At 51.1% G+C, this 18990-nt stretch overlaps 1 protein-coding gene and 1 long non-coding RNA gene across 8 annotated transcripts in view; one reads left to right on the forward strand and one right to left on the reverse strand.

Moving 5' to 3' along the window:
- Positions 1-12461, reverse strand: part of NAP1L4 (nucleosome assembly protein 1 like 4) — a 42340-nt gene extending 29879 nt beyond the window's left edge. For 2 of the 7 annotated variants that reach the window (XM_025451828.3, XM_025451830.3), the window contains exons 1-2: positions 12307-12461; positions 5459-5577 (exon numbers count right to left, since the gene is read on the reverse strand). The gene's annotated coding sequence lies outside the window, so the exon portion shown is untranslated. Of the gene's footprint in view, positions 1-5458; positions 5578-5817; positions 6060-6552; positions 6787-8532; positions 8753-11332; positions 11511-12116; positions 12169-12306 lie in introns of those variants that run through there. The other 5 variants (XM_025451829.3, XM_049096380.1, XM_049096382.1 and 2 more) reach the window with 5 other exon arrangements.
- A 425-nt stretch (positions 12462-12886) lies between these two features.
- LOC112663210 (uncharacterized) lies at positions 12887-18771 on the forward strand. The gene is made up of 4 exons (XR_003139066.3): positions 12887-13267; positions 14160-14246; positions 14599-14710; positions 16499-18771. It is a non-coding gene; the product is annotated as an uncharacterized LOC112663210 (long non-coding RNA).
- Positions 18772-18990: the final 219 nt, after the last annotated feature.

An 18990-nucleotide genomic window follows, 5' to 3' on the forward strand; every position in this document is an offset into this window, starting at 1 on the left:
AGGGGTTCCTCAGTAACACCTGGTAGGCACCTTTCAATGAAGCTGAAGTGAATCTTTATGGAGACATCTTTTCCAGCAGATGCCCTCTCCTGGCTATAAAATGTGATATCTAACATCTTTTGTCTCATGGGAGCTTGCTGTGGAAAGACTGTTCTATCACAGCATGATTATTCTCAATGGATTTAATTAGACCCTTGCAAAACTAAGTATGTACCCGTTTTTTTAGTTGTGAGTCAAAGCAAGCAAGAGCTAAATGAATTGGCTATCCTGTGATTATTTCAAAAGATCAAAGTTTATGAATACTGAATGGAGTAGACTGAAGATTTAGAAGAACCAGCAACAGTACTTTTGGCCAAGATATCTGGAGGGTTTCAACTAATTTAGCAACAGCATGTTTATAATTCCATTTGTACACTGGACCAGTCCTGAAGTCTGAGGATAAACAGAGTGGAAATGTAGAACTGGCCAGATGGCACAGACTTGTCCAAGTATTTAGTGGTCCAGTGAAGTAGGTCCCCTAGTCACCATGGTGTTCCCCACATGGAAAAGTCTTTGCTAAAAAGGAGTTTAGCTACAAAAGAGGCAGCTGCCTTTCTACATGGAAATGCTTCAGTCCAATGTGAAAAGATGCAAATTATCACTAGAACATATTCATATCCAGGAGATGAAGCAAATGTATGACATTCACCTACCAGGCCTTGAACGCCATAGTGTCCCAGGGTGATGCAAACAAACATCCTGGGCAGAATGCAGAACAAGCAAGATAGCACTTCTTGTGGCCTTGCTGAGGTTTTCTAATACTGATCCATAAACATTATTATTTCTCAGGGGACCAATGGTTTAATCCAGGGACAGTGGTCTGAAGAAGAAAAGCTTTAGATTTTCTGGAAGAAAAAGACCAGAGCCCCTCTTCTGTGTGGTACCAAGAGCCTTTCCTTCTTCAGAGGCCAGTTGTTGCTCTTCCCTGGTTACTCCCTCAGGTCCTGAGGGGATGGGGAAGTGAGGCAGCAGTCTTCTGGGCTATGACAGAGGTCTGGTCAATGGATATAAGAAGGGCAATGTTTCTTACAGGGGCATCAGTAAGGTGGGTTCCTTTGGCTTCCAGTGACTCAGACTTGCGACACCTAGCAACAGCGAGAACTGCTGGCGGCAGTATCGTGGCCAACAGATTTGGGGCATGAGAGCCATTCTTAATTTTACCTCCACTGGAAGTGAGAAGCTCTGTTGTTTCCTCTAATATCCCTAAGTCATGGACCACTCCAAAGGTGTACTGCTATCAGCATCAATGTTTGCTGTCTTGCTTTTGGCTAAAATGCATGTTCAAGTGAGGGCATCTATTTCAGCTGGTTTGAGCTGAACCAAAGGTAAGCATCCAATAAAGCCTCCACAAACTCCAAACTGTTATCACACAGCCAGCACAAAACCCATTACTTCCACGGTTCAGGTAAGAGGCATCAGTCAACCAGGGAAGATCAGTATGTGTCAGAGGAGTTTCTTATAAGACCTCACAAGGGGTCGACAGATGATCTGTGAAAGTCAGATAGTCGGGGGGGGGTTCAATCAGTGGAGGAGGGAAGAAGGGTAGCAGGGCTGAAACTGTTACCATGAACAAGAGGACTGGAAGGGTAGTCAGCAAGAGGACTTCACAGGAGATAAGAGCTTGCTAAAAGGTACTGGGCATGGTGTGACTTCAGGAGAGCCTCAAGAGCCTTGAAGCATAAAGACAGTCTCTTCAGTGGTAGGACCTGGGCCTACTGTTGGTCCCCATGAGTGGTGGCAGGCAGAGCTTTAAGGCAGGGGGATGGATCTTCAGGTAGTGGATCTAACTCTTGGCCAGAGTAGCTGAGGGACGTGTGATAGCTGCATGTTTTGGGGTTAGTAGTCTGAGGGCATCCCCTTCCTTCTCATATACAAAAAGGAAAAAGGGTAGCTGATTATCTGGGTGTCAAAGGATAGGTGGACTTAATACTTTCCTTCAAAATATTTTTTTTGGGCAGCCCGGGTGGCTCAGCAATTTGGTGCCGCCTTCAGCCCAGGGTGTGATCCTGGAGACCTGGGATCAAGTCCCACGACGGGCTTCCTGCATGGAGCCTGCTTCTCCCTCTGCCTGTGTCTCTGCCTCTCTCTCTCTCATGAGTAAATAAATAAAATCTTTCAAAAAAAATTTTTTTTAAGTTTTTAAATTTTGTTTAATCATGGGAGACACAGAGGAAGAAGCAGGCTACCTGCAGGAAGCCTGATGTGGGACTCAATCCCGGGACTCCAGGATCATGACCTGAGCCAAATGGAGACGCTCAACCGCTAAGCCACTCAGGCGCGCCCCCTATTTCCTTCAAAGTCTTAAAAAAGGAGTTATATTGGTTATCCCAACAATGAGATCAGGTGTGGTATTCTTTCATATGGCACAAAGGGGCTTAGCTATTTAGAAGTTTGGAATGCAGCTGTGACCCAATCCAAGAAAACTCTGTAATTCTTATTTGGTTTTAGGGTATAGAAAGTTTAAAGTACCTTGAAGTCTTTCAGAACTTAGAAGTAGTGCTCATTCTGAGATTAAATTGTCCTAAATCTTGGACCAGAATTTGAACAAACTGCAATTTTTCATTCAAGACCTTGTGTCCCCTTAATGACTACGATTTTTCACAGGTGAACAAGGTCTTTAGGAGAGCAGCCTTGGGAAAGTTAGCCATGAAGGAAATCATCTACATATCTGTAGTAAGATGAAGCCTCTAGAGAGACCTATGATATTTAAGTCAGCTGCTACAACCTGTGTGAAGTAGGAACTCTCAGTAAAGCCTCCAGGCACGACTGTGTCTATTCTCGGCCTTCCCAGGTAAAGGTAAAAGGGATATTATATTTTTATATATACTGCTATCAAAGGAAATAAATACTAAAAAAATGCACTGCGTAACTATAATAAACAAAACAATGGTGCTCCCTGGGTGGCTTAGCGGTTTAGCACTGCCTTCGGCCAGGGCGTGATTCTGGAGATCCCAGATCAAGTCCCATGTCGGGCTCCCTGCGTGGAGCCTGCTTCTCCCTCTGCCTGTGTCTCTGTCTCTTTCTGTGTCTCTCATGAATAAATAAATAAATAATTAAAAAAAAACAAAAAACAAAAAACAACAAAACCCCACGCCTCCTGTAGGGCTGGATACCAACAGTGTGTATGGACTAGAGACAACAGGAGGAATTATGGTATTTATAAACTGCCTTAACGTGCTGGACCAAAGTCCATCCTTGGCCACGGGAATTTTTAGGAGTGAAAGAAGAATATTTCAAGGACTAATACAAAGGATAATTATTTATTGTCTTCTATGACAGGCCTTATGCCCTGGTAAGTCCTCTTACTATTTACAAGATACTGATTTATTCTTGGGAGAGGTTCTGAGAAGTCGATCTGGATATTAACAGGAGGGGCACCATGAATTGTGCCTCGGTCTGTTGAGGATTTTGCACTAAAAGTGGGGGGTACTAGGTTTAGTAGTCAGGATGAGTCCCAAGTTTGGTCTTCTTTGGTCTACAGACTGCAATTAAAGGGGCCTGAATGTTCCGGAATACTGGATTTGAACTCAAGGAATATTTCCCTTTCCAGAAAGAAAAATAAAATGCAATGTATTTCCCCAGGAAATCTCATCCTAGATAATTGTATGGGAGCCAAATCACTGAGGATAAATGGTTGGTTGACTTGCAGAGATCCCAAATAAAAGGATATGGGCTGAGAAACGAGAATGTTGTAGTTTATCCAAGACCCCCACTATTTGCACATATGTATTACTCCAAGGAAGGGAAAATTTAATTTGGAGTTGAGCACTAATAGATTAGTTCCTGTATTAACTGATGTGAGAAAACTCGTTCCTAATCTGGACAGTAGTCTCCCAATCCTACATAATTCCCTTCCCACAAGGCTGGGGAAGAGTGCCCTCAGGATCTCATCACTGGGTTGGTTTGGCTATTGCCTCTTGGGGGTTGCAAGTGCTTGGATTTCAATTTATAGCGGCCCCTTTTCCAGTGTGTAGACTGTCTGCAATAATGGCATGGTCCTGTAAGACATACCTGCTTTGTGGTCTCCACCTATGGGAGGCTCAATGCCAGTCCCATACAGGTTAATCTGAAAGTTTTATGTCCTTGCTTCATCCCATTTACAACCACAGAATCAAACCCCACCAGGGTGGACTCAATATCTATGGGAAGTCTAGAATTTTCCTTGAAAACAGCTCAGGGTTATGGGTAAGTCACTAAGTCACAGACAGACTCAACAGGCTTTTGGTGCGTGCCTGAATCTTATTCTGGTCCATGGGCTTGGGGAAAGCCCTAGGGATGACTTCACGTAGCCTTCTGGCTATGCTGCAAGAGTGGTCATATAAATGGCTGGTAGCTGGCCTAGCTTAAACCCTAGAGATTGTTTTCATGCAGCACTGGGCCTGACCTTCTCCAACAAGTCTATGGACTAACTGACAGAGATCGGAGCCCAGGCTGGTTAAGTCAAGGTTATAATACTGAATTCCTCCACCCATCTATGAGGATCCTCATAGTTACTTTGGGAAGGCCCTTAATTATAGCCCTAAGCTCAGCTTTTGTCCATGAGGTGCAGGCACTTTAGGGTGGATTAGCAGCATCCTCAGAAGACAGAACTGTGAAAGGGATAGTTTTAATGGGTTATGGTTGAAGAGGTTTCAGTGACAGAAAGAAGGACGTCAGACAAAGGGGAGGATAAGGAGGCAAAGGGTATGGAAAGAGGTGAGACAATGCAGGTAGGAGGGAACCTTGGCTAGCACCAAGAAAGAGGCCTCTGACACTGTATTTTTATCCATCTTTAGTTGTTTATTCACTTCAATCAGTCTGGAAACAATATTCTGTAAGGAGGCAATTTGAGAATCCTGAACACATTTAGAAACCTCCAGATAGCAATGAAAACAACTATCCCACTTGGACTATTTAATTTTGTAGCCATGGTCTAACTTAGTTGGGACAAAGACAAGCCTCAAAGGATGAAATGTTCCCCCACAACAGCCATCAGAGCGCTAAGTTACCCTTCTAGTAACTATGACCCATGTAGGCAGAAACAGGCATGAGGAAGGACCATTACTTCTTAATATAAAATTGGCCAGGGTTCCTGAAAGAGGGCTACCCTTAGAACATTTAGATGACTGGGATCTCACTACCAGATTAAGAACAAAAGAGGAGGGATCCCTGGGTGGCGCAGCAGTTTGGCGCCTGCCTTTGGTCCAGGGTGTGATCCTGGAGACCTGGGATCGAATCCCACATCGGGCTCCCGGTGCGTGGAGCCTGCTTCTCCCTCTGCCTGTGTCTCTGCCTATCTCTCTCTCTCTCTCTCTCTCTCTCTCTGTGACTATCATAAATAAATAAGAAAATTAAAAAAAAAAAAAAAAAAAAGAACAAAAGAGGATTGACATGTTCTGAGAGTTCAACCAAAAGAAGGGACTTGATAACTGAGACTCACCAAACCAAGAGTTATGTCACCTCGTGGAAGCAAAGAGCACAAAGGGCTCAAATGTGGGTACTTTGCTCCTCAGTGGCTGGCTCCTTCAGATCCCACTCCTGACACCATGTAACGTAAACCTAGAAGAAAAGAGGTAAACTGAGGTAAGGCCAAGTTACCAGACACTGAGTTTACACAGGAATTGCAGATGAACTGCAATTTGGACGACAAGCAAACTGCAGTGAGCTACAAAGGAGTCCACTCAAGGTCTAGGGCAGGTTGCTTTCGTGGGCAGAGTACAAAAGGGAAAATTCAGGAAAAATGTCATGCAGTAAGTTCACTGGCTTTAGGATAAGGAGAGATTCTTGACAGGTGCTCACTAGTTGTAGAGTAAGTTCTGATCTTCTGTAAATCAAGGATTTGTGGAAAATCAGTCTCAGTCTTTAGGTTTAATTTTCCTAAAAACACATGCATGAGATTCTCCACGTCGTTTCCTTTGGTTCATTATAGATTAAAATCATTGCGCATTTCAAATCTAGACCCTCCTGATCTTTCCCTACCACCACCGATCACTTCACTTCCGGCTGCCGCTTCCACCTGCTTAACTCGAGATGACTGCTGCTGTCCCTGGAACAGAGGACAATCAACAATCCTGCAGTGAAGTAGCATTCCCAAGTAGTACACCGTCTAGAAGAATGGAGAATAATCATGCCCCTCCTATGCAGTGCACTATGTGGTCCCAGGGCCCTCAGCAGTGTCCAGCACAAGAGCTATTGAGTGAACACACACTCCACAACAGGACACAGGCCAAAAAGCTTCACCTTCCCGTGGAAGGACGCCACTCCAAAGGAACAGATTCCGTTCACACAACAATCCACTTTATTTCCAACTATGTGAAGCCATGCACTATTTAACACTATTTTTGGTGACATGATGACAAAGCAGTTAAGTTAAACCCGACATTAACACTTGCAAAAACAAAACAAAGTGCTCAATCAAGGACAGAAGGAGAAAGAAAATACAATAAGCTTACACAACAGGAAAGAGACTATGTTTAAGGTCTAAACAATTCAAACACAGGACTCCACATCTAAACACAGAAGACACACAGTGACCTGGTTCTGAGGCCAACTCTGCCGTCTCCTAGCTGTGTAACCAGGGCTCCAACACCGACAAACTAGATGGGGCCTCCCGAGGGGCTGCTGTGAAGACAGAATGACACAGGCGAGGTGGCCAGCACAGGACCCGCTGCAGGCCTCCTCCTCCGCCTTCTGGGACTGCAACACGCTTACACACTGCCCTGCTGCTTGGCAGGGACCAGCAAATCCAGTTCCTCTCAACAGTTCTCCCTTTATATAAGGAAAAATAACCTAGAGTTGGTGACATTATGAATGAGCTAGAGTTCTGTTTGTCACTTTTCATGTTTAGCAATCCAACTAGTTCAAAGAGAAAGTTACAAGGAACTACCAAATTTGTAGGTTTGAGAAATACAACTATCCATTTGTTTTAAATTTTGGTGTGCTGAAGCCTCATCTGAAGGTTTCCTTTACCTAAAAAGGTAAGTATATCAAAATATGAACACGTCATCAGGCAAAAGAATATCCAAAAATATAAAAAGAATACAGCAGTTCAGGTCCCTTGTAGGACTAACAATTTTAACTGGGTCTACAATTCTACATTTGGGCTGATATGCAAAATTCCATGATTACATGAATGAATGTTTTGCTTTTATTTATAGAAGATACCTCACAATCCTATTTATGAATTTCTCGCCCAAACAAAAAAATTTCATGGAGAAAAATTTTTAGTTTTTCAATTTTCCACTGTAACAAAATTCCCAATTTTATTTTTTATTTATTTTTTAAAGATTTCATTTATTTGTTCATGAGAGACACATAGAGAGAGGCAGAGACCCAGGCAGAGGGAGAAGCAGGCTCCATGCAGGGAGCCCGATGTGGGACTTGATCCCGGGACTCTGGGATCACGCCCCGAGCCAAAGGCAGACGCTCAATCACTGAGCCACCAGGCATCCCCAAAATTCCCAATTTTAAAACACTTATTAATCCATAGGCACACTTGGGTGGCTCAGTTGTTTAAGCATCCAACTCCTGAAATCAGCTCGGGTCATCTCAAGTTCATGAGTTCAAATCCCGGGTTGGGCTCCACGAAGGGCATGGAGCATACTTAAAAACAGTAAAAACAAAACAAAAAAAATCCACCACAACACTTAGCCTATAGAGTAATATAATTTCAAACTGGGCCACTTTTTTTTTTTTTAAGATTTTATTTATTTATTTATTCATGAGTTGACAGAGAGAGGCAGAGACACAGGGAGAGGGAGAAGCAGGCTCCATGCAGGGAGCCTGATGTGGGACTCAATCCCAGGTCTCCAGGATCACGCCCTGGGCTGAAGGCGGTGCTAAACCACTGAGCCACCCCGGCTGCCCAGACTGGGCCACTTCTAAAAGACAAAAGAGTAAGCTGGAGAATATCGTCATCCTTCACATAACCGAAATTTTTATACATTATCTATCTTAAGTCAAAAGTTCTCAATGTCTTCCCATAAAATGACTGAATAACCAAAAAAAAGGAGGGATAAACAATGTAAGTTTGTCTTTGCACTGAAGAACAAGTTCCATGAGGGAAGGGACTTACCTACTTGCTCAATGCAGCAATCCCTAGACCTAGACCTAGCACAGGACTCGCAGGACACAGCAGCCAAGCAGTCTTTGCTTTACTCACTCACTGCTGTGAAGTAACAGCCCACCCAGGTGCTGCCTGCGCACAACTCCACACGTACCTTAGTCTCTCCCATGGAGTTTCTTAAGACACAGAGGAAGTTAGGGCTGCTTACGAGATCTAACTGCCACTAGACAACAGCAGACCATCTCTTCAGAACCTTGCTAGAGACTAAGCCCTCGGTTTTCCGGAAGAAAATAAAAAACTTATTTCCTTTCTTTAACCAAACATTCTATTTTTACTTGAGGCAAAGTGGCTCTTCATTGCTATAACTCCAATTTCCTCTTCCAGTCTCCTTTCTCTGCAATTCGTTAGTATATGACTAAACAAGGCTAACATTTCAAAATTTTCCTTACTCCAGTATTTAAAGGTCTTCTCACTCCGTAGGGTCTTCCCGCTTCACCTTGTTTAAATATCACAACGGAGGTGCCTGGGTGGCTCAGTCAGTGTCCGACTCTTGATTTCACCTCAGGTTATGATCTCAGGATTGTGAGATTGAGTCCTACATCGGGATCCACGCTCAGCATGGAATCTGCTTAAGATTGTCTCCCTCTCCTTCTGCCCCTCCCAGACTCTGCTCTAAATAAATAAATAAATAAATAAATAAATAAATAAATAAATAAATAAAATCTTTTAAAAACTCACCACCACCCAAGTCCCTACTCCTTCTCTACTTTTCTTCTCAAAAGCACCCATCATCTAACTTGTTTATCTGTCTCCCACTACAGAAATATGTTTTGTTCAGTGCAATACCCAGTACTTAGAACTCTGTCTAGCCAATAGAGAGGCTCACGAAGGAATGAATACAAAGCATTAAAAGCTATTTCCTGGGCAGCCCGGGGTGGCTCAGCAGTTTGGCGCCTCCCTTCGGCCCAGGGCGTGATCCTGCAGACCCGGGATCGAGTCCCACATCAGGCTCCCTGCATGGAGCCTGCTTCTCCCTCTGCCTGTGTCTCTGCCTCTCTCTCTCTGTCTCTCATTAATAAATATAATCTTTAAAAAATAAATAAATAAAAGCTATTTTCCTACACATGCAATTTTTATTTTAAAAATTTTATTTGGCAGAAAGAGAGTGCGCATGCGCACACATACACAAGCAGGGGGAGCGGCAGGCAGAGAGAAAGAGCAAGAAGCCTGACATGGGGCTCGACCCCAGAGTCCTGGGATTATGACCTGAGCCAGAGGCAGATGCCCAACTCACTGAGCCACCCAGGTGCCCCCACACAATGTTTTAAAGTGTAATATTTACAAATGTATTCTTATAGCCTTGGTACATAAATGTCTGAGGTGTAACGCTGATTCTTTGTACCACAAAACTATTTACTAGAACTCATCTCGTCTTGTTTAAAACAGGCTTTCTGGATAATATTAAAATGCACACTACCTTAAAAAAAGTCATGAACCCAGAATAGAAGCACATCTAGTTTTAATAGCTGGCAGAGTATACTTGTAGAAGGAAATTTAAGGCTACACAGTGAGTGGTCAAGATAAGAAGTAGAGACCACAAAGTGCTCTCTTATAGTTTTCTCACTACAGAAACACACTACACCTCTCCTGCTATTAAGTACTCGTGAAATTTAAAATTAAAATGGCAAAGAAAGCAGCTCTGCCTTCTCTAAAGCACGCAGGGTAGAAAACCAAAGGCTGTCAAATGAAAACAAATCTACGTCACCACAAAGCTACTTTTTAAAAAATTTCCGGGCAGCCCGGGTGGCTCAGCAGTTTAGCGCCGCCTTCAGCCCAGGGTGTTATCCTGGAGACCCGTGATCGAGTCCTGCGTTGGGCTCCCTGCACAGAGTCTGCTTCTCCCTCTGCCTGTGTCTCTCATGAATAAGTAAGTAAAATCTTTAAAATTCTTCACTGCCCATTGATAAGGGTCTCGGAAGGGGTAACGACAAATCCCCACCTGCTGTCTGGGAAGGCAACTACTTGCTAAACCAGGAGTGATCATGCAAAGTAAGCCAAGACCGGATGACAGTGACTTCCTCTGAGCAACCTGCTCTTGCCCCTTGTAAAACCTCTCAGTGGAGGACTGGCGAAGCTATGTAATCACCAACCTTTCGCTGTGAATGCCTGAACACATTTCCCAGTTCAAGTAAGCATGTCTTAGGTAGCAATTCCAGACCGAACTCCCCATAAGCTCCTCACTGCTGCCTCATCATTCACCCCAGGGGCCATCACTCCCAGCACTACTCCCAGCACTACAGGGTTCTGTCCATTTCACAGAGCTGACAGGGGGAGGTCCTTCAGGAATGTGATCACCCTCCCACCCACAGACACTATATATTACTGTTGCAAAACAAACCAAACAAATTTAAGTTCTCTGGCAAAATTCTTGGCAATACAACCTAAGTTCATGAAAAACAGTTTCAAAACGTTTTACAACTGTGGACAATGAAAATAAAAAAAAAAAAACAAAAAACCAAAAACCTAAAAGTAAGTATTCTGAACTCTATTGTACCATTTATACGTTCACCTCTGTAGTCCCCTCTTCCTGAAACTAAAAGACTATCAACTGCTCAAGAGGAGAAAAATGCTGAAGACTTCCGTCCCACTGAGGCTGGTGGGAACTGCAGATGCAGGAAGCTGCTCCCAGCACCAGGGGCCGCTGAGACCCCGACAGGCGAGCGGAAACACCATCCTGAGAGACTCAAGTACAAAATCACACACTGTAATGACACACACACCCCGACTCCATGGACTTCACCTCTGCAGAATCATGAGCTACCTCACACAGGTACGCTCAAAAATACCACAGGAGACTCTGGTCCTCTAAACGGCCAATCCTCGAAATTCAAAAACGCCTGTATACTCGGAGGACAACAATCCCAAAGCAAAAGTAAACTTTCCAGAGTTCAGTCTACCGGCGTCATCAAAACAAAAACGACTCCATCAGCTCTTGCAAAGAATCCAATCTCTCCAATCGCTATACCTGCTTGGAAAAATAATGCGAAATTCACGAATGCGTTTAATGTTTCACCGCACGGACGTACAAACAACCGCAGGTAGCGTCGACCACGATCACCGGCACAGCAGGACAAAGGCTACAATACAAGCGCGTGTGTCAGAGCAGGTATTTCACACAGCGGGATGCTGTGGTAACTAACTACCGGTTTACACAACTAAGGAATCTGAGAACGATTACTCTCATCATACCAGAAGGAGTCTTAAGATCACTGCTGAAACGACTCCAAGTAATCTTCCCACTTTATCGCACAAGTCCCTTCTGTCACCGTAACCCTACAAGAAATCCAATTTTGCCAACAAAGTATTTCTCTTGACCAGAAGGGTCTTCTCCTCCACGGAGCGTCTGAAACCCCGCACTAGGATCCTTGACCTCAAAAGATGAAAGAAAAAAAAAAATGTCCTTATCCAGAAACAAGGGAAAAAGCAGCAAATGGAAACCCTCCAGGCGCCAGGGCTCCTTCTCCTCGGCGGCCTCCCTCGCGCACACCGGGGGCCCGGCCAGCCCAGACCAAGGCCCGCTCCGCTGTGCGAGCGCCGAGCGGCCGCTAAGGGCCCCCGCGTCCGAGCTGGCGGGGACCCCTCCCCGGGGCCCGAGCCGGGCTCCCACGACCGCGTCCCCGCCCCGCGGCCCCCAGGCGCCGGGCCGGGCCGGGCCGGGCCGGGCGGGAGCAGCGAGCACGTGCGCACGGCGAGCCGCGTCCCCGCGCCGGGTCAGCGCCCGGGGTCCCCCGCCCCGCGCGCTCCGCAGAGGCGGCCCGGGCGGACGGCGGCTCCGCGGCCCGGCAAGGCGCGCCGCCCTGGACGCCGCGGGCCCGAGCTCAGGCCGCGCACGGACCGTGCCGAGCCCTCCCGGCCCCGAAGGGCGGCTTCCCCGCGCCCCGAAAACAAAGGGGCCCCGCGGCCGGCGCTGCCCTCGGGGCCGCGGCGGGGGCGGGGGCGCGGGCGGCCGCCCGGGAACAAAGCGCCTCCTGACCTTCAGCGCCGCAGCGGGGCGGGGGTCAGCCGCGCCGCCCGCTCCCCCCGCCGCCCCGGGCCCGCCGCCCCGCCGCCCCGCCCCTGCCGCCGCGGCCTGCCCCCCCCGCCGCCCCGGGCCCGCCCCCGCCCCCGCCGCCCCGGCCCTCGGCGGCCGCGGCCCCTCGCCGGCAGCCCCAGCGCGCCATTACCCGGCCGAGCGCCTCGCGTCCGCTCCTCACGCCTCCTGCGGCTGCGGCAGTGGCGGCGGCGGTGGCCTCGCTCGCTCCAGGGGCTGCGCCGCCGTGGCCGCCAACAACACCGCCTCCCATTGGCCGAGCCCCCTGGCCCCGCCCTGCACAAGCAAGACGGCCTGCGATTGGGCGGACTCGGCGCAAGTCAACTACGCTTCGGCGCCGCCGGCGACGGCCCATCAGAGGCCGCGACAGGAGGGGTGGGGCGTCGCGCTGCGTCGCGCTCAGACCCGCGAGCCGTATGTAAATAAGGCGTGTGACGTGTACGGCGGCGCGCGCCCGCGTTCCTTCCGCCTCCTTAAGGGGCCGGGGCGCGCGGGGGACACGTGGACGGCACCTGCCGCGCCCGCCGTGCGGCTCCAGCTGCGCGCCCGCCCCGCAGACCCCCGCGGCCCCACCGTCCACGCCGCCGCCCCCCGGGCCGCCCGGCCTCAGCGCCCGCCGCCCCTCTCCCCGCGCGCGCCCCCCCAGCGCCGTCCGCGTCTGTACAGGAGCACCGGGGCCGGGCCGGTGTCTGCGGTCCTGCCTCCGGGCCGCACCTCTGCGCAGTCGGGCGCCCTCGACACCGGGGCCCCCGGCTGGGCCGCCTCCCCGCGCTGCTGGGCGGCCGCTGGGCCCAGGGCACCGCGTTCCCCCGGTCACTGGGAAGGCCGGCGGCGAGGGGGACCCGCCAGGCGCGGAGAGCGCAGCAGAAATCACGGCCTTGTGGTCGGCTTGTGGTCGGCGGCCTCCCAGCCCGCTGCCGCCTGGTCTCGGGGCTGCCCCCCCCCCGCCCCCGGGGACGGCCCTTCCTCGCCCCGTCCAGCTGCAGCCCCTCCCGCTCGCCCCCAGACCCGTCTCCATCTGCACACGGCCTGCCCATGCCACCAGGTTAGGGCGGCTGCAGGGGCCTCATGTTAACTCCACGACAGCTGCGCAGGTACGGGGGGCTGGGGCTGAGTCTCTTGGGGCTGGCACCCGCCCCTGTGCACACTCAGTCATCCTGGCCAGCAGGCTGGGCAGGGGACCCAGAAGTAAAAGGGCAGGTTCCTGGCCCAGAGCCCCGACCTTCCCAATTCTAGCTGGGTGGCCTCGACAGCCTGTGCTGCAGTTTCTCCACCTTCAGTCATGGGCACTTGTCATACCCCCTTCACAGGGCTGGTGGGGAGTTGGAACAACACTGGCCAGTAGCTTGGTGCTGGTGTCCACTGCTCTGATGCCCCCACCCCGGGGCCAGAGGAGGGGACTGAGTACCTGAGGCTACCTGAGGCTCTCCTAAGGAGACTGTCCTATGAGTGGCTTAGCCTGAATCCTGCTCCAGAGGACATCTGGGCCCTGCAGGCCGTGGTGTTCAGAGTGACCGGGAGCAGCCACCCCCTGAGGGGCCAGAGACCTAGCTCCTGGGCCCAGTGGTGGTCCAGACACTGCGTGGAGACAGCAGGCCAGGCGTGGGCACCATGACTATATTTTGTCCCGTTATAGCCATAAATGTATTTACTAAGATGACGTGTTAAGTCACAGCAAATGTATTTTTTTGTTAAAGAGAACTAAGGTACGAGAATGAATGTCTCCTGTGGTTTGTGGGGCAGCCACTACAAAGTACCCTGAACTGGTGGCTTAATCACAGGAAAGTTCTTTCTCCCAGCTTTGGACAGTAGAAGTCTGAAACCCAGGTGCGGGCAGGGCCGTGCTCCCTCCAGAGGCTCTAGGGTGTGGATCCCTCCTGCCACTTCCAGGTCCTGGGGGCTCTGAGTGTCTCTGGGCTGGTGGCCAGGTCCCTCCTGTCTCTGCCTGTCCTGCATGGCCTCTTGTGTCTGTGTCTCTCCTTATAGACATCAGCCGGGTGGTGCTTCTGGCCCACTCCTGTGCGAACACATCGTGACCTAAGCACACCTGCAAAGACCCTACTTCCAAATATGGTGGGTTGTGGAGTTCTGGCTAGACAAGAATTGCGGGGGGGGGGGGGGGTGGATACTATTCAACTTAGTACAATGTCTGTTCTGGAACCAGCATTCCCCTGTGCCCACTGTCTACCTGTCAGGAAGTGGTCCCTGTGGGATGGTCTCCCTCTGCTTCCAAGGGGGGGGCAGCTGCTCCTGGCCTGGAGTTTCTGGAGCCTCCACTCCATGTCAGGGCTGAGGGACTGAGTCCTGCCATTGCCCAGCTCCACGCAGGGCTCTCCCCTCCCCTTCCAGTCCCCAGGGACCTGGGGTGGGACACCCAGTCCCACTGCCTGCCGTGGAACAGTGGGCTCCCTCTCTCACCACATAGGCTTTACACACTGGCTCCCAGCACCTGCGACTCTGTGTCTGAAGGTACCACCCTGCCTGGACCATAAGCTTTGAGGATCCACCAAGAGGCTTCCCAAGAGCCCCACATGAAGGTGTGTTCCATGTCACACCCATGCCCAGAAGGGAGGGCCAGGCCCCCCATCTCCTCCCTCAAGACATTTTCATTCTGAACAGTCTCCTTGCCGCCATCCCAGGCCCTCAGACAGACAGACACTCAAGCTTTGCTGACCCCAGAGCCTTGTGCGGATGCCTCCTAGTTACCGAGTGGACACAGTCCTTTCTGATTATCTCCCATGCAGCAGAAGCACCAGCAAATGATCTGCTCCGGGCTGGGTTCCTTCTTAGCCAGGACAGTCCCTACTCATCACCAGCTAAGGCCCCCCTCATGGCCTTGCTTTGAGGCCACAGCCAGTTCTCCTGCCCAGGGGTCCCTAGGGTGGCTTCCCACCCCCACCCTCCACACTGTCTACCTGCACCCTGGCAACCTCTGACCACACCACTCTTCCACCCAGCATACTTCCAAAGCTCCCTACTGCCCTCCAGTGAACTTAGAACTGAGGCAGTGGGGTGGGCATCAGTTCATTTCAAAGTCCCCAAGTGATGCTAAGTGCAACCAAGATTGAGAAGGGCTGGGACCAGAACGTCTAGTGAAGGGGCCCTGAGGCCGCACCTCATGGGTTTCCCAGCATCTCCCAGCGCCCTCACTTTGCCCCTGCCCAGCTCTGAGCTCATGCACACCTGGCAATGGCTCCTTTGCACAGGTCCTCCGTGCCCTCCAGACATGAGAAACTCAGAGGATTGACCTCCAACACCCCTGCTCCACGCCCTTTCTGCTCCTCTCAGTCCTTGACCTCATTGGCCTTGGCCCAGAGATGTCCCGGGTAGACATCTGGCCCCCAAACCCAGAGGAGGAGACAGAGACACCAGCTGGATAACTGCCCCCAGTCCCAACCTCAGACCTGGCTGGAGCACAGCCAGCTTGGCTCTGGAGGGGACCTGCCCCTCGTTGCTCAGGGGTGCTGCTCAGTGAATAACCCCTGGAGCTGGCAGGAGGGAGGGTGCACCAGGCCTCAGGGGCACCCCGACGTCCATCCACACAGGGTGGTGGCCCCAGGCTACCTTGCAATAAAAGGGACATGGAGACACGGGGAATGAAAGGCCCTCCTAGGGTGTGGATATTAGATGGTGTCCACAGACCACCCAGTGCGGAGCATATGCATAAGCCTCAGACCCTCGGAAGGAAGGAGTCCAGGAGACAGTCTCCAAAGCCTCACAGGCCCTCTGGGGACAGCCTTACAGGGATGCTCAGTCTCTGTACTAGTAATTTTCTGCATGGTTTCATTTTTAAGCTAATCTCTGATAGTTCTGTAATGAAAACACCAAATATTTCACTTTGGGAGAAGCAGGAAGACAAGTCTGGCTCCCAAAGCTGGAAAGACATTTCATGCACAGACTTTTCACAGGTGAATTAATATTATACATTTGAAAACCACTTCCACTCCATCTTGTTCCAGAAGGTTCTCTGGCAGCTTGTGGGGCATCGAGGACACTCCTCCTTGAGGGGATGTATTGGGGGGGCACGACTCCACCAGAGGCCACAGCCCAGCCCGCAATTCACCCCCTAGGCCCCCCCCCAACCCCGGCACTCGGAGCAGCGGGGACGGAGGCCAGCCTCCCAAGGTGCACCTGTTCCTGCAGCAGCAGACAGGGCTCGCGTCCTCCACGGAAGATGAGATGATTTCCTGGCGGCAGGCTTTAAGGGACACATGGGCATGAAACATTTCACACAGAAAAGTGGAGGATGGTGTGGGAAGAGAGGCCACCACTCAGCAGTGATCCTGGCCGCTGACCCACAGCCTCCTGCCACTGTCTCCCCTTAGGGACCCTGGTGGACACAACTGCCATGATCACAGCGACAACTAACAGAAGCTCCTACCAGACCCAGTGCGCATGCCGATTGCCCAGCTGTTCTCAGGGCCAGTTTGTTCAAACCCAACAAGGCTCCTGTGGCCTGTGGTGGTGTTTCTCGTCTCTGCCGTTCAGGTCTGCCTCCTGCGCCCCATCCATCCCCCCGCACCAGAGCCCCCGGACAGCCCAGCAGCCCGGGCACTCCTCCTGAACAGTCGGGTTGCTCCCCGGCGGCACTCCTGCCCGCACTGCGGTAATGCCCTTGAACAGGAAGTGACACAGAGAGCCTTGCTCCTCCTGGGGTGGGGGTGGGGGGACCAGTGCACAGGTATCTGCCCACCCCCGCCCAGATCCGGCTCTCATGCTTGTCCCCTCCCTGGGCAATGCGGAGACCCAGTGCCAGAGAAGGAGGGGGGACAGGCTGAACCTGGCATTGTAAGGTGACACGCCCATCTCCCCTGGCCCCTGTGCCCTACGAGCCACCTGCAAGGTGACATGGTGGCATGGTGAGAATAGCTGCTCCCACCAACTGTCACCCCGGGGGCCTCAGCAGCCGCTGGCAGGCCTGGCCTGGATCAGGTGCCGCACTCGGGTTGCAGACGGAGGCGGTCTGCTCCTGGTGTCCCATCGCTTCTGTGAGCTGGCACCGTGCATGAAGTGCAGCCTCCCCTCCCGCTGGAGCCGCTGAGCCGCCTGGGTACAGCTCCCTGCCCCAGAGAAGTAACTAAGTCTGCAGAGTAAAAGCCGACACAAAGTCCACCGCCAGGGGTAGCGGATTATTTCTTGGCTTTCTTTGCTTCTGAGAATAAGTATAAATGCCCACATTTCAATTAATCCTGGTTTTCAATACTCGAGTTGTCCCAGATGCGGCCAGTGGAAGTTCCTGAGGCTGTTTTACTATTTTGCAGTAGAGATTCCCGAAAAGCTGAGGTGGCACAAGGCCCGTGCACCCTTCCTGGGGCCCCCTGATGGTGTCCTCTTGCCTGGCCAGAGCACAGAGCAGCCCCGGGGGAATAGCTCTGGTGCCATGTGTGTGGCCACTCTGTCAAGGGTGCAGGTCTATGCAGCACCACCGTGGCCGAGCACCGCCCCCCAATCTGGTCAGCCCCTCCTCTGCCCTCTGTTCCCATAGATCTGTGTGTCCAGGGCAGCCCCGGTGGCGCAGCGGTTTGGCGCCGCCTGCAGCCTGGGGCGTGATCCTGGAGACCCTGGATCGAGTCGCACGTCGGGCTCCCTGCATGGAGCCTGCTTCTCCCTCTGCCCGTGTCTCTGCCTCTCATTTTCTCTCTGTGTCTCTCTCTCTATAAATAAATAAAATCTTTGAAAAAAAAAAAAAAGATCTGTGTGTCCAGAATGTCACCCAAGTGCAACCATATGGTATTTCCACTCGGCAGGATGCCCTTCTGATATATCCAGTTTTTGTGTTTCACTAGTTTGTCCCTCTTCTGACATGACTCCATCAGCCTTCAAAAGCTTCCCTTTGAGGACAGATGGCTCAGGGTCTCCTTGTGCTTCTGCCCTGGACCTGGGGTGGGCCGTTTCTTCCAGGAGCCTCGAATCAGGCTCTGTAAGGGCTCCCAGCAGCCGAGTTTGTCCCTTGTCTACACAGCCAGAAAATCTCGACTGTTTAAAAGTAGATTATTGGGGCACCTGGGCAGCTCAGTGGGTGAAGCATCTGCCTTTGGCTCAAGTCAGGATTCCAGGGTCCTGGGATTGAATCCCACATCGGGCTCCCTGCTCAGCTTCTTCCTCTCCCACTGCCCCTGCTTGTGTTCTCTCTCAAATAAAATCTTGAAAAAGAAAAGGTCGAATGTCAGTTCATATTGTTTTTTCTATTTTGTATTTGGGAATATAGTGATTTTCCTTCTTTCCTTTTGCACTCGAGTTTTTTTCTCTTGCATCAAAACCTGGGTTGCTGACATCAATATTGTATTTGCTTATTAGCAGAGGCCACCACGGTGTTGCCAGTCCCTTGCGCTGCTCTGGAACCTTGCCACTGCATCACTGAAAGTTGCTGTGCCCTCCCGTGGAGCACGGTGGGCGTCTCGGACTGCCTGCAAACTTGAGAGGATGGTGGTGGTCATGCTGTGGGACCTCTGAGGTTACATCCAAAAAGGCACATGGCTCTTCTCGTGGACACGCACCTCCAGAGCTGAGGCCGCCTGTGGGAGACCCTGGCCCAACACCACCAGGCGGAGCCCCACTTACCCAGAGGCACTGGAGAGGGCAGTAAAGTGATAGTTGTTTGCAGCCACCAAGTGTTGGGATGATCTGTCGTATAGCAGTAGGGAACCGGAATGAGTTCATTTCACTGTATTTTGGGGCCTTGTTTTCTTATTGGTTTAACTGCTTGTACGTGGAATGTTTAGAAGTCTGAGAAGCATGCTGTCTCAACACCAAAACGCCCTCCCCACTCCCCACCTCGGTTCATAACCACCTGCTCCCCATGCCTTCGGTGCTCCTG

The sequence above is a fragment of the Canis lupus genome, chromosome 18 (assembly GCF_003254725.2).
Source record: "Canis lupus dingo isolate Sandy chromosome 18, ASM325472v2, whole genome shotgun sequence".
In the NCBI taxonomy this organism is placed as follows: Eukaryota; Metazoa; Chordata; class Mammalia; order Carnivora; family Canidae; genus Canis; species Canis lupus.